Here is a 15,529-nt window from a genome sequence, read left to right on the forward strand (position 1 = left end):
TCTGTACCACCGCAATTACAATCATTTTGTTTCGTTTATAATCCCTTTTTAGAGTAAATGAACATAAAGACATAGATGGATTTTAAATGACTCTTCTGTCACATACATTTGTAGAGGACACTAAATCTCCTGAGAGTTAGATTTGTGTTAATTAAATCAACCCCGGCCCCCCGAAAAGCGTCTCCATAAGGTCCAAGGCATGCTTAATGAATTAACATGAAAGCCCTGTTGAGCAGAGCCTTTTAAACTATAGTGAAACAAATCAACTCACACGTTATTACTACCCACTTAACAAATTAAATCTGTCACTTTATATCATAGGAAAGCAGCATTTTTCATAAATGCTAATTAAAGCCATTAAAAATGGAAATCTTCCATGCAGCTTATGCAAAGTGTGCCTATTGATGCAAAGAGATAGGTCCTGTTTGTTCTTCTGAATGAGAGCCAGAACTTCCAACTCTGACAAGCTAGACTCAGAGAAAAATATACATACTTGTGGGAATAAGCATACAAGCCTAAATAAAATGGAGCCTGAAATAAAAGGGGATTAGGGAAGCATGCATTTGAATGGCTTACACTCATCTTTTAAAAGAGGCTGGAGGTTTTCTGCTGCCCCCAGCACCTCCTTGATATGTGATTGAGGTACACCACAATTAAAGAGAGAGGTTTGCCATCATCGTGTCCCATTTCATCTCCCTGCTGTTGTTCTATTAGAGCATCTCTGGTCTACTGGCTTTGATGTTGCTCTACAAACCAAAGCTGCACAGGCAGCAGGGAGGGTCTGTGGCTTGTGGGGGCAGGGGGAGCACCTGCTTTTGCATACAGAAGGTCCCCAAGTCAATTGTCTGTTGCTCTCCTTCTTGGTCTGACCTGAAGTAAACTGCACAAGAATGAAGTCAGTACCACCCAGAGGCTTTGGTTTCATTTCACCGAAAATGGGAGCATTGGGGCCTTGAGAGTTTCTAGGGAGCCTGTGTGCTTTTATGCACGCACATTTCAGGCAACTGTGATTACACTGCATTTTATCTGCCTTTTTCCTCTTGGGAGGAACCCAAGATGGCTGGCATGGCTCCATTTATCCTCACAGCAACTGTGCAAGAGAGTGAGGGACTGGCCTAAAGGCACTTTGTGAGCTTCACGGCCAAGTGGGACTAGAACCAGGACCACCCAGGTCCCCAGTCCAACACTCAAGCCACCACCCCACACTGGCAAGGATGCTTCCTGGCATCTACTGGCTATCACTGATATGACCATGTAGCTGTCACTGATCTCCATGCAAGGGACACACCATGTAGGGCAGGGATGGGCGACATGGGATGCTCCAGATGTTGGTCTTTATCACCATCACACCTCTCCAGTGGCTATGTTGATGAAGACTGACTGGAGTTGCCGCTAAAACATCTGGAGGCTCACAGGTTGCCCATCTCTGACACATGCTGCTTTCCACAGCAGTGCAAAAACGAACGTCCATTCATGTGTTTGGTGGTATGAGAAATTAATCTGAATATTACGCCAGCTGTGTGGCCATTTCTGTGTGGCTGGCAAAACATGCAGACTGGCCCCAAGTCTTGTCAAAGAGCAGTGGGACCCAAGTGCCTGTCAAATGTAGATCACTACAAACTTATAAGCCGGGGATGGGCAAGTTCAGTGCGTCTGGAAGCCCACTTTGCGGTGGCACAGATGTGGGTGGTTTGCCACCAGAATTCACAAAGACTCCGCTAGACCACATTGAGATTGAAAATGAGTTGAAGTTGGGATTTTTGAGTCTTTGTAGCAATTTGTCTCCAAATGTCCCTGACAATCCACTGTATTTGTTTGTTTATTTATTTGCTGATACATCACCTAATTTCAGCGGAGCAGAGAGGCAGTGGAGCTGGTGGGGGTCTGAATAGCCCACATGCACCCCCCAAGCCATGTATTACCCACCGAATGAACTCAGTGGGGCTTATTCGGGGTGCACTTATACTGGATTGCTGGTCAGTCCCATTTACAGTATGTCAGGTCATTTTAAGCATTCCTAACCTCTATTGCTCTTGGAGCACTGAAATATGCAGGATGTTGTAAGATCACAGTTCACAACCTTTTATAGCTAAAAATATCAGGGTGACATTTAAAAATCAGGAAGTATGCTCCAATGTGAAAATGAATGATGCCGATTTCAGCACTGTCATGCTAAGTTGTTAAAATTGTTGAAATGCATCAAGAAAGCAATCCTTACTTTGCTTTCTCTCACTAACCTTTCTCTCCCTCACTAACCTGTTTAAAGTAAAGTACTTCAATGGCATTATGCATTTTCAAATAGTATATCAAACTTCAGGCAAAAACAGTACTTCATTTCCAAGCCTGATTCAAGGTGCTGTTTTTTACCAGCAAGGTCTTACACAGCTTAGAACCACAATGCCTGGCAGAATATTTCTCCAGCCACAATCTATCCAGACAGTGCAGTCAATGTCCAGAAACTCCCTCCAAGTGCCAACCCTGAGGGGGGCTTGGAGGGTGGCAACAAGCGTGAGGCCTTTCTCTGTGGCAGCCCCCTTCTATGGAACAAGCTCCCCAGCGAGGCTTGTCTGGAGTCACCTTGGAATCTTCTCCATGCCAGGCTAAAACAGCCCTTTATGCCAAGGCTTTTAAAGATGTCCTGGATCTCCAAGGAACTGAGGGTATTATTGATCCCAGAAGCTTTTTACAGGGCCATTCTTCAATGTACTTTTTTGCCTGTTTTTATTTTGATGTTTTTTAAAGTGTTTGCATTTTTATAAGATTTTATGGTATTTTATTGTAAGTTACTGTTTTTATGAGCTGTTGCAAACCACTCAGACAGCTTCAACTATTGGGCAGTATAGAAATGAATCATATTTATTAAGCATCTAGCACAACTGGAGCAAATATGGACAAGCTATTCCAGCTACATCACACATGCATGCTCAATTGATGACTGCGACATTAGTTCGTAACATAGATGTATTATTGTGTTTCCAGAGATAGAATGCCAAAGATGAGATTTTTACAACACTAAACATTATCGCGAATAGAACCTGAACACCAAACACTAAAGTCAGTGAAATGGGTTTAATATAAGCCAGAAAAGCCTGCATCTTTCCCAAATGTATTATTTATTTCTTTGGGATATTTCTAACCCATCCATCACTACACATCTCTGGATGGCTTACAACAGTAATTCAATAAATACAACAATATAAAATGTCATCCTAGTACCCCAAACAATAATAACACTAATAACCAGACTGGAGTAAAAACCTAATATAATTTTTAAAATTAAAAATTAAGCTGGTAGCTGTCCATGTTTCGAAAAAAGTCTTTACTGTGCCATTGCACTGCCTCATTCACAGAAAATTGTAAGAGTCCAAATGACATTCTCCTAAATTTGTGGCCCTCCTGTGCTTACCTACATTCTTTTCTATTGTTCTTCTTACCAGAAAAAAAATCCTTTAAGGAAGAAAAGATAGAATAGCCACACAAAGCCTTTCAATCAATGCCTGTACCAGGATTTTGAGACTTCTTGGGCAGGGAACCCAAAGGGGCCCCTTTCCTAACTGACTCAGTTCATGTGAGTGTGGTATAACTAACAAGCTCCAGTGGCTGGTTAACCCTGACAAGTGTGCTGGTTCTGTGCTCACTGGATTTCCCAAACTACCCTCACTGGCATGGCTTGAACCCAGGTGGCGTGGCTTGTTGGAGGGAGCAGGCGCCCTCAGAGCCTACAGGCTGCGGTTGGGTTGTTTGAGGGTTGCTCCCCATACAGCAAGCCATCCAGCTGCTCCAGCAAGGACAATTAGGGAGATCCAACTGGCACATATGGCAGGGTAGATAAGCAACCATGGCTTGTTTCCATTGTGCCAAGCAGTCCGGATATCTGCTGATGGTCTTCTTCTCATCCTTTTTCTCATCACTGCCACTGCAGTCCAGCTGGATGGGCAACGAGCCAGTGAGCAAATTGGCAGTGGCATCAACCGGTCTCCCTTCTCGCTGCTACTCTTGGCTGAGCCAGAGGTGGGTGAAGGAGCAGCTTGCGATCATAAAGAGGAGGAGCACAGCCCAGAGCTCTTGCCAGTAGGGTGTGGGACCTTGCGTAGCTTTCCAGCCATGCCTACTTGGATGCTTCCCCCGGTTCTGACGATTATCACCAGAAGCCCTCCATCTGGAAGTACCTAATAGCTGAATACCTATTTGCTAATGGCTATTAACCACCAAGACATTTCCCTCTTGAGCCTTTCCAACTCTACCATTCTAAGATTCTGTGTGTGCATCTTTTTTTCCAACATGAAGACTCATTTGCCTCAGCAATGGGTCATCCGAGCTTCCTGGTTTCTCAGCATCGTGTAGTCCTGAGTCACTTTGCGTCAGCTCTTCTTTTCTGGAGTTCTAGGCCTTTTCTACACAAGGCTGTTAATCTGTTTTATCTATATTTGGTTTCATTGCAGAATTTTGATTGAAGCACTACACAAAGAGGGTTTCCATTCCTCTTTTCCACGACATGCCTCTAGGTGGTACTTGTGATATAGCAGAATCATGCAAAATCAGAAGTGCAAATGCTTGTACTTTTCCTATCAAATTCCAAATTGTCTCTGCTTTAAAAAAACACCTTGCCAATGGTGCTTTTTACAGAAGTTAATGAGGGGGTCTTCTTCAGAGGACTCCATAAACCCACAAACAACCATGAGCAGGGAGGTTGAGCGTCATGTAAAGAAACCCCTAATACCACGGTTTTCTCTGCTGACTTCAAAAACTTTTCTTACATTTTTTTTCTTAATGCATAATTACAATTTTAGCAGTTCTTAATTGGAGCAATTCATGGGATTTTGATTCTAGCTCAGCAGATAAAGGTAAATTAGGGGTTCCTCAGGGGGAGATCAGTGAACACATATGGCATTTTTGTAATATTTGGGTTAATTTACAAATGGAAAGGAAAAAGTAAACTTGAACTTAAGCACCCCATGAATAACACATTTACTGTTCCACATAAGATCTGCAGAGACCACCTTTTGTTCTTAGTCTTCCATCCTCATTTTCTCTCATTTCTCCAGCTTAACAATTCCAAACCTACTTCTATTATCTCCTGAAAATGTCAAGAAGCAACCGGCATTGTCAGGGTAGAGAAAGGGAAGCATCAGTTTTTCCTAAGGGTTTACCTAATAGTGAGCCTTCCTTTCTATCTGGTGCCTTCCCAGTGTTTTGGACTACACTTCCCATCATTTCATCTGGTAGCCATGCTGGCATGGATTGAAAGGAGCTGGACTCCAAGACCAAGGGTATTTTCTGGCCTTTATTTACTCCTGTGTATGTTAAAGCCCATCTTCCCCACCACCACCCTGCACAATCTGTATGCCATTTAACATGTCCCATACCTTCTGACTGACTATGTCAGTGATACATACCACTATATAATGGGGCCTTCACCAAGAATTGGGAGCTGGGTAGGCAAGAGATGGTTTGAGGGGTGGCCACTGCTTTCCAGAGTTGCACTGGATTTGTGTGACTAAGACCGGCCATTCCTGGCTTTGCTGGGAAACAGCTGGCTTCCTTTTCCAAGCCTATCCATTGAGCCCCAGAAAAATCTGCCTTCCGTAGACCACACCCTTAGAGACTGGATTCTTGTTCAGGAAAACATCCACCATCACAGAGAACCATTAAATCCTTTTGCCAAGTCCCTGGTTTGCATCGGGGACACTGTGGGCAAAACTGTTGTGAGAGATACATTCTCAGAGGTCAAGGCTACTCAGACTTGTAGCACAGAGTCTCATCCAGTTGCTCAGGGATGTACAATTCCGTACATCACACAGCTGTAGGTGCCACTGACCCCTCCTAACAATCATTATTAAATTCACTCAGGTTTGTACAGTTGTATAATAGGCACACATACACAATTCATGCTTGTGCACTCAACTATAAAGTTACAGAAAGCTGCTAAAGTTACAAGTATATGGTATGTGTACTACTTGACTGTAGCTCAACTACAATCTTAAAGAAAAATAAGAAATATTTTTAAAATATTTTAAAAATATTAAGAAATACTTCTTAAAAATAAGAAAAGCTGTTTTCTACCAATGTTTAGAACCCACTACAGTTCACTGTGACAAATCCACCTTAATTATGTTTCATTTCCACTGTAAGCCTACAATCCAATGAACACAGGTCTGGAATCAAGCTTCATTACATATCATTGGCCTCACTTCCAAGTAAACACAGAATTGTGCCATTCATCTTAGCCTCCAAACAACAGCATGAATAATTGTGCTGTGCATGAACATCACACTGCACAACCACTTAAATGCATCCGAACTAACTTCCAAAACCACAGGAGATGCTTTATTTACTTCCTGTGAAATTCTTTAGCAATGAAAGAAACATGAAAAGTTACCTGCATAGTAATCTCTTTTGTGTCCGATGGGGAGCAGTTGTTTTTCTCTGTTTGCTTTACACATATAGCTCAGTTTTGAGCAAATGCGGAGAGGTTAAACTATATCACACAGAGAGGAACTTCCTTTTTCCAATGTCATGCTAATTTCTCTGGTAGGTTGAACTAAAATATTAACAAAGGATGACTAATCCTGCAGTGTCACAGGGCTAATTGATTATTACCAACATTTATCTCCATTGAGAATGCAATATACTGAATATATCACTCCCTGGAAAAGGGGTCATTCTGGAGATACACAGAAAGGATGCATATTAATATTTCTTTACTACGCAGCAAGAAAACCACCTTGCAGCCTACCAGAGCTAGCCAAACAAGAGTGCAGTCTGGTGCATCAAGCATTTATTAACAGTTACAATTATGATTGTAATTACACCTACAATTACACCTGCTCAGTAGGGCTTGCTCCAAGGCCCAGGTAAGAGCACTGCCTATTCAGGTTGCTGCAGGGTGTAGCTGGCCACTGTCTTGGTGCTGAAAAGGAAACTTTTCCTTGCCACTCTCATTGGCCAGGGACGAACATTTCCACCCCGATTCCTTGCATTATTTCTTTAGGGTTGTATAAAGGGGTATTAACTAACACAATCACAGCCTGGCAGCTAGACTTGCAAAGGGGGGCAGTGGTAAAGCCCTGAGGTGGTGAAATTAAGTGAGAGTCCCAACACATACTGTTTAGGGGAGTCCTCCCCAGGGCTGGAGAGCCGCAAGGAGACACGAGGAGGGGAAGAACCAACCAGCAGGTTTCGTACAATGGCAGGCTCTGCATCCTATTCGTGGCCGAACGGTGAGCCAAGTGGAAGTTGCAACTGTAAGGAGATCATCCAAGGCACAACAGCGGCATTGCTTGCCAGGCGGGGTCCTGGAATGGAAGAGGCAAAGGAGACCGCTACTAAATATCGGCTGGTTAGACCGCAAACGCCCTGCCTTAGCTCAGCAACAGAAGGAAAGGCTTGTGCAGGCAGCATTCCTGCCAGTTCAGCAGTGCAGAACCCTCTGGCTCCCAGTGCCACAGGTGATGCTGGCTGGTTGGTGGGGGGGGGGGGGGTCAGAGACCGCATTTGCGCTCAGGCGCAAGCACGCCAGCGATCTTGCTACCAGTTGCTCTTTCCTCTCGGCAGAGAAGGAGCAATCCAGGTCACTGGGCACAGATGGATCCAGAAAGCCCTGAGCTACAGGGGGCAGGTGCCTCACCTGGGCTGCTGCTGGTTATTAGGACATATAAATGAGACCGAAAAGAATCACAAAAACCGCACTCTCTTGTTTGCGCAATTAGTCTGGGCTGCACTGAAGATTAAGCCTCTCTCTCCGCCTCCTGACAAAATCTCCCTTTCTTTTGTACATGCACAGACTTTTGAATACCTGCAGAAATGTTTACCCTGGCCAACATTTATTCTTAATGTATTCAGGACATATTTGACTAGACTTCTTCCTTCAAGTGTAACTAAACTTTTAGTACTGTCTCTCTCATTTGATGTAAATTCATTGGTTATGGTCCTTAATGTCTGGGAATAAGAGGCCTTTCTTCAATCAATGCGTACAAAGCAGCTATTGAAATGCCCCTTTTCATGCATCCAATCATGCCTCCTTCATTTCCTATTACAAATACATCTAAGTTTTCATAAAAACATAAGATCAGGCCAAAGGCTATTAGCCTACTACCAGTACATTCCCGCCTCCCATCTGCCTGTCCCTGGCATCCAGCAACTGTGCTAAGGGGCAGGCTTCTTCTTTTCCAGTATGCTTCGTCCTCTTTCAATAAAACCTTCCTTCTCATGACAGCAGATGAGCTATCAGTATGGAAGCAGAAGCTCTGTAATATGTTCTCAGTTGTGCTGTCAAAACAGCATTTGGGGGCAATTTGCTAATGAGCAGCAAATGAGTCCCACAGCCAAGAGGACCGGCTTACCACGCTGTGAAGTCAGAGAGGCGGTATACCTCATCATCAAGATAGCAAGCCTCCCAGAAGACCATTAAGCCCCAAGTCTGAAACTGCCCCACTGCACCACCACACATCCTTCAAGATCTGGGGCCCAGATCTCTTGGTGCACCTCAGCCTCTCAAAGTGAGACCTCAGGTTTAAGAAGGTAGATTGGTTTGCTTAGACTCAGCAGCACATGGTCGCGAACACTAGAGATCACTGTTTCCAACCCATGTCACTTTGGTGTGGGTTCCATCTCCCTTCTCAATTAAATGTGTGTTTTTTAAAATAGCATAAACACTTGCATTTCAATTTGTTGTTATTGCATGTTCTCAAGCCATCTCCAACTTATGGCAACCCTATGAGTGGAAATGTCTAAAATGCCCTGTGCTTGACAGCCCTGCTCAGCTCTTGTAAACTCCAGGCCAGGGCTTCCTTTATGGAACTGATCCATCTCATCGTTTGTCTTCCTTTCCTTCTGCTGACTTCGACTTTCGCAGCCACGATTGTCTTCTCCAGTGGGCTTTGCCTTCTTATGATGTGCCTGAAGTACAACATCTGCCTTGATTTGATCTAGGACCACTTGTTAGTCCAGGGTATTAGCAGTACTTTTTGAATGTTCATTTCTAAACACATTTCCTCTCAAAGTATGTTCAATACAATATATCTGAGCTGCAAACTGCATCTTGGATGTGTGATAGTTGGTAGATAACGATGTGCCTATCCATACCTTAGTACACACTGTCTGTTTTGAGATTTTTATGCTGCAGTCCTTATGGGGCTGCCCATAACTCTCAGATCTCAAAACTCTCTGAACTCATGGGCATCCTATGTAGGGCAGAAGGACGGCAGAGGAAAAGATCTCCTCTGTACTCTTGTTTCTCTGCCAAGCAGTTTGTTGGCTGATTTTGGCCATGCAAGTTTGGCACTTCTGGAGTAGAGAGGAAGGGATGGTGGCACTTCCAGGATGTGTTATACGTTGGTGGCACCAGCCTCCTCCCTTCTCTACCTACTGGAATGCCCCCAAAAGTTCATCTCTGAGGTTCTCATTATGACTCTGCAGAAGCAGCCAATGCAATTCTTTCCACTCCAAGAGGACATCAGGTTAGGGAAGGCTGGCATGAACTGTGGTCAGTCTGCCATTCCATGCTTTTATCCCTGCTTCTTGTTAGAGAATCCCAAAGCCTATCCCAAGGGAAATGCCAAATTTTAACAGCTGACCCATAGTACCATTTGATTGAACTACAAATGATTTGCAGTTTTGTTTCCTGGGGTTCATTTGTTCAATATTCAGGGAGGGAGAGTTTTGGATATGCTTTTTGTCAGATAATCATATTTCAGCATGAATATTACAACATTGTTGCACTGCAAATTCATCCTCAAAAAGCTGACGCATTCTTAAGTAGGCAATCTTATTTTTAGAAGCAGATTTTGTTTTCTCTTGCAGGGGGTAATTATTACAACACAAAAAATAGCTTCAGAAAGGGTTGTCTCTCAGCAAAATATTCAAGCAGATACATACCAGCAGCAGTGAAGTACAATTATCACTGCCTGTCTTTCAGCACCAAGTCAACTTTTTTATTTAACACAACTTTTTAGTGCCACTTTGGTTTTTATTCTGTTTACCTTTGCTGCTTGATCATTATGTTTCTCTACTGCGAATATCAGATTTTATATTTTAACTGTATTTGATTCTTGCATTTGATTCTATTGCTATATTTTACTGTTTTATTGCTGTTCGTTCTTGCTTTTATTGTAAGCCAACCAGAGAGCCCTTTGGGTTATAAGGTGGCATATAAATATAACAAACAAACAAAAACAACAGGCTGCAACGCAGAACATGTTATGCACCTGGCTGTCTTCTGCTGTTCAGTTTACACACTTGAGAGGGAAAGTGAGGATGTCCAGGCCTGGCCTGATACTCTTGGTGGCATCCCAGACACTGGCCATGCCCCCTCACCAATGCATGACTGGATCACTGTGAATACGGGTGTGCAAAACAGAAAAATATGAGTTTGATACAATTCTATACCACCCAACATCCAAAGGGGTCGGGGTGGTTCACAAGGATTAAAATCCTTAAATTCAACATGACATAACATATGAGACCTTTAAAAGTTTTAAACATAATAAAATTAAAGTGGCTTGGCTTGGCTTGGCTAAAAAGCACCACTAACAGTGAAAGGTCCAAAATCCAAAGTGAGGCTGAAAACCTTGATAAATAAAAAAGATATTCATTTGATGCCGAAAAGGCTATGATGTAAGTACCAGGTGAGCCTTTCTGGAGAGGGCATTCTCCAAGCAGAATGTCACCACTGAAAAGGCCCTCCAAAAAGCATTGTAATACTGCACAATACACATCTGGGTGGGCATTAACATGTGGTTTAGGTAAGACTCTCTAGTTTGGCATGTAATTTCTGGGGGGAAATGTGGAAAACAGAGTAAATTTCTGTATTGTAGCAAAGGATTGAAACTCACTTCAACAGATCCATGCAGCGTTATTCACAGGTGGCAGAAAGAGCAGCTACAGCAGTTTGCACGGTCCCTTTTTCCTAGCAATTCCAAGTACAGAGAAGTTTCTCCAATAGTCCACTAGGTGGCAGCATATCCTTTCAGTTCAGGTTCGTGGGACTTCGCATCTGTTTGAGCTCTTTGACAAAAACGATGTTAGAGTTTGATCCATTCCAGTCTGCAATAAAAGATAAGGAGGGTTCTTGATAAATAGAAATACTGGAGTTTATCTTAGCACGGATGCATCCCTTTCTAATGAATCAAGTGATTATTGGTTAAAAACAAAAACAAAAAGGCCCCTCAAGGCTGCAAACTTAAGCACATTTACCCAGGAGTAAGTCCTACTGAACTCCATATTCAGTGTCTACTTCTGAGTAGATAAGTTCAGGATTGCATTGCCTGCATATTATTTCTTGTTCTGGATTATAGCAGCCAGTATAAACAGAAGGTGTCAAAATCAATGAGAAGATTAAAGACATTCTATTAAGAGAAACAAGAAAACAGAAACCATTGTCATGCAAACACCTCACAAACATATGCCAGAAAAATGCCAAATGAAGAGCACATTTTATGCAGAGGATGCTCACTCCTTGGTATTGTGTGATGACCCGAAAAAGACTTTAAACATAAACCTCACTACATTTATTAGCCCCTGCCAGTATGACCAACGATCCAGAAGGCCAAGAGTTGTATGGGAAATGGCACTAGAAGATGATTATATCGCAAGGAAACAGTGGGCATGGCACACACTGTTTTTCCCATGCTGCATCTTTTGGAAGAGAGCCTGTGGCTTAAATTCTAAACAATCTGCAGCTGTTGCATCTCTGCAAAACACGTGCTGCTCTGGAATAAGAGAGGATCTGTTATCTTGAAATATGGGAGGTACCACGAGATATGCGAAGCTGGCTGCCGGCTATTCAGCTCGACTTATTTTATTGGAGGCGTGAGACAGTATCCTGGTCGTAAGGCTGATAAACTGGCCTTTGGAAACAGGTGTGTTTAATTATGAGGACATCTAGGCCTTAAAGAATGGCAGGTATAGAAGTCCTCAGAGTGCCTCAAGTGATGAACCTCCACAGAAGCTGGCGTTGAGTAGGTGCTGTGTGCTGGTTGACGAGGGGCTCTCTGTGACCTCTCTTCTGGTAGCAACCCTGCTCAGTGATACTGTAAGCTATGCTAAATCTATGGGTTGTTGTTTTGTTTCATTTTGTTTGGGGCCTGTTTACAGCCAAGAGCATAGAGCACTGGGTTATCTGGCTTTGTTAATGCACTGTAATCTTTGTCCACCCACTGGAGTGTTTGTTGCTTCTGGATCCAAATAAAAGAACCCTGGCAAGACAGGAGTTCAGTTCCTAAAACATCTGGAAGGCTGAATTGGCCACAAAAGAGAATGTTAGTAGCATCCTCCCACTAGGAGACAAATTTATGGTTTCCTGGCTTGCATGTGGGTGTTTCAAACACCTTGATTTCTATTGATTTCCTGTTTTCATGTACCCCAGGAGTCTTTCTTTTGTCCTACTTCCTGCTTCCTCCTTTCATTAAATAAAGTTTGAATGGTTTACAGACTCTCTCCAGGAAAGGGGTGGGGAGAAGAGGAAAGAAGGGAGAAGAAAGCAAGAGTGTTTGGAAAATATAGGAACATAACTGAAATATCCCCTCAAATTAAGGTAAATTGCTCTTTGATGGGACGTACTGCAAGCCTGCTGTTTCTATTCTGCTCTGATTTATGAATACTGCAATCACCCTTTTTAAACTTCTCATGTCTAAGGCACCAGTATATAAAAATAATAATATTCACATCTGTTAAACTACCTAACCTGATAGCCCAGAACTAATTTGCTGTTGCTGAAAGTTATCTATGGTGATGTAAAAACAAAAACAAACCCTTTGAGAGAGAGAGAGAGAGAGAGAGAGAGAGAGAGAGAGAGAGAGAGAGAGAATGAAGTCACCATCAACCAGCTCACTGTTCAAATTGTTTTAAGAATATGTTCAAATTATTTTCCAGGAGTGAGGACCAGATTCCCTATTATGGTCTGGCTGCCACCAAAAAGGGAATCTAGTCTAAGGAAATGAAGTAATACCTCCTCAGTTCTCTAGGGTGCATAGTACAATTCTTGGCATATTAACTAAGAAATGTGTCCAACTTAGTTCGAAAGAACTTTCTTTGGAGTAAGTGCGAAACACTGTGACCTGAAATGCACAGCCCAAACAGTACCATGTATGTTCAGAAGAATGTCTCCTAGTCACTTTTCAAGAATAATCTAATTCAGATTTACTTGGAAGTGTTTCATTGATTTCAGAGTCAGTAGGTACAGGAGCATCACAGGCTTAGAAAATAAAGGTTGGGAGTGGGTGGTGGAGAAGGGGCTCGGAAGAGCGCTACTCACAGGGGCCCAGGGGAGAGTTTCTGTTTGTTGTTCTGCACACACATGCAAATGGAAATATCATCCCGATGGCACAGATGGACTAAGGGATCACCTGATAACCAGCCTAAGCCGCTCAGTGTGGAAAAATCATCATCCTTAGAGCCCACAGAGAAGCTTAACCGAACTCTAAGAATTCAATATTCCACTGAATCAGAGAATGCATTAAAGGAGCTTACACTGCCAGGAATAAAAAGTGTCTGCCTTTTAATAGAAAGCATCATTTCATCAGAAATGTCCCTGGTGTCGGAGCCAGCAGGAAATACACTTGCCACCTCCAGGAGTTGTCATAGTAGATATCAGAAGTAACCTACCCTGGGGATGCTGGCACTGAGGTATTCTCCATTGTGCCTGAAGGCCATCTCTTTCTCCCACTGGCATTTTAAAAAAGGGTTACTGCTTGACCTTTCAGGGCTCTCCTTGACACCCTTTATTGAAAATTGCTTTTAAGTAACTTCAATAGAACAAAAGCACTGAAGATCCTTGTGGCAGCTTAAAGAATAACGGGTATTGTGGCATATAGCCATTTTTGTGGATCAGAACCCATGTCATCAGAAGGAGTGCAAACTACCATTTTCCCCAGACACCAATGGGCAGTGCTCTGACACACAACTAACATCTCTGAGCCCATTGGCAAACTTTTTGTATTAACCCCTTGAAATGGCTGTGACACTGAGACAGACATTTAAATGGAAGGTTTCTGAAGCTCCACCAGGAGTTTTTATGACTTCTGTGTGATGGAGAATTTCAATGGGCCAGTAAGGGTCCAACTCTAGGGCAACAGCTTTATGCAGCCATTTAAAATATAGCTGGATTTTTCTATTACTCCATGGATATGCTGAGGAAGAGGTAAAATTGGTCAAAAATACATTGCTATGAATATGCATTGCATATGAACTGGAGAGCTATAAGCACTGACAGGTACATCCCACACCTGGAAAAGTGTAGCTTTACCTGCCAGACCATCTCTCTGTATCCTGTAGACCAGCCTTCCCCAAGCCAGTGGCCTTCAGGGGCATTTGGACCATTTGGATCCAGCAGGGCCATTGACCAGGAATTCTCTGAGTTGCAGTTCAAACATATTTAAAAGGCACAAACTTAGGGAAGGCTGCTGTGGACTATCCATTTTCTGGAAGCAATCTACTGTGAATCGATCCATATCAACTCGCTCCCATGATTGTGTGGGAGGGACATGTGGCAATAAGGCTAAGATATGGAACCTCCCACCCCCATGGCCCTGGTGGAGGTATCTCCACAAAGCCCTGGTCCAAAGAGCAGGAAGCACCAACCCACTCTGTTTTCTCTGGGGAGAGAGGGGCACCTTCTCATCCTTCATTGTCATCCTGCCTTACATCCTCCCTCAGCAGAAGGCCTGTGTGTGGAGAGGGGAGCTGCCCCTTTCTGCTTGCCCAGAGAGAAAATGTGCCATGTCCCTTTTGGAGAACTTTTCTGCAGAGGAAGAACTAGAGCTCCCAGCAGTGGCTGTCATTGCACCATCCCTGTCAAAAGACTAGCCTGGCACTGGAGAGAGGTCATGGGTCCCTCTCTCCCAGGTCAGAGGACTCCAATTCTGAGGCTGAGACTGAGGCCAAGGCCAAGCCACCTCCTGGCCCCCAGATGCACCGCCACCACAAGTGGCCTGCAAGCCTGGCTCCTGCGGGAAGGAGTGCTCACTCGCACCGGCAGACTCAGCAGGAGAAAGCAATTCCTCTTGAGCAAGGGCTCGAGCCAGAGAGCTGTAATGTGCAGCAGCTGAGCCACAGGTGGGGCTCAGCAAGCTCTGGCAATATACGGCTTTGGTGTCTGCCATGCTGCTCCTCAGCTCAAGTGTCTTCTGCATTCTGCTTTCTAGACCTTGCCTTGAGGATTGATGTGCTGTGCTACGGACTCTTGGACTCCTGCTTGACTCTGCTCCTAGACCGTGTGATGTATTTGGCTGCTTAAGCATGCTTTGACCTTTGCATATGCTTTGGCCATGCCTGCCTGCCTGCCTCCTCAATGGACTGAAACGTCGGTGCTCGATCATTCACCTATTTTGTGTCCTTGCTTTTTTGGCTTGCCCAGTATCTTGGAGTTTGTTTCTGGCAAAGCAGGAGCCTTCATCTGCAGTGTCAGCAAGTTCTTCCTTAAGCTGAAAGAATAGCTTTGCTCCTACATACACTATTTTCTTGTTTGTTTGCAGGGCATCCATACAAAATTACCCCATTTGGCTACTTGAGCCATGGAAATCAAGTTGGCTGC

The 15,529-nt window shown here is 43.7% G+C and overlaps 1 protein-coding gene across 1 annotated transcript in view; it reads right to left on the reverse strand.

Annotated features, from left to right (window-relative positions):
* TFEC (transcription factor EC) overlaps positions 1-15,529 on the reverse strand; it is a 116,568-nt gene that overhangs the window by 100,083 nt on the left and 956 nt on the right.

This window comes from Varanus komodoensis, unplaced genomic scaffold (genome assembly GCF_004798865.1).
Source record: "Varanus komodoensis strain SLA01 unplaced genomic scaffold, ASM479886v1 scaffold13_1, whole genome shotgun sequence".
In the NCBI taxonomy this organism is placed as follows: Eukaryota; Metazoa; Chordata; class Lepidosauria; order Squamata; family Varanidae; genus Varanus; species Varanus komodoensis.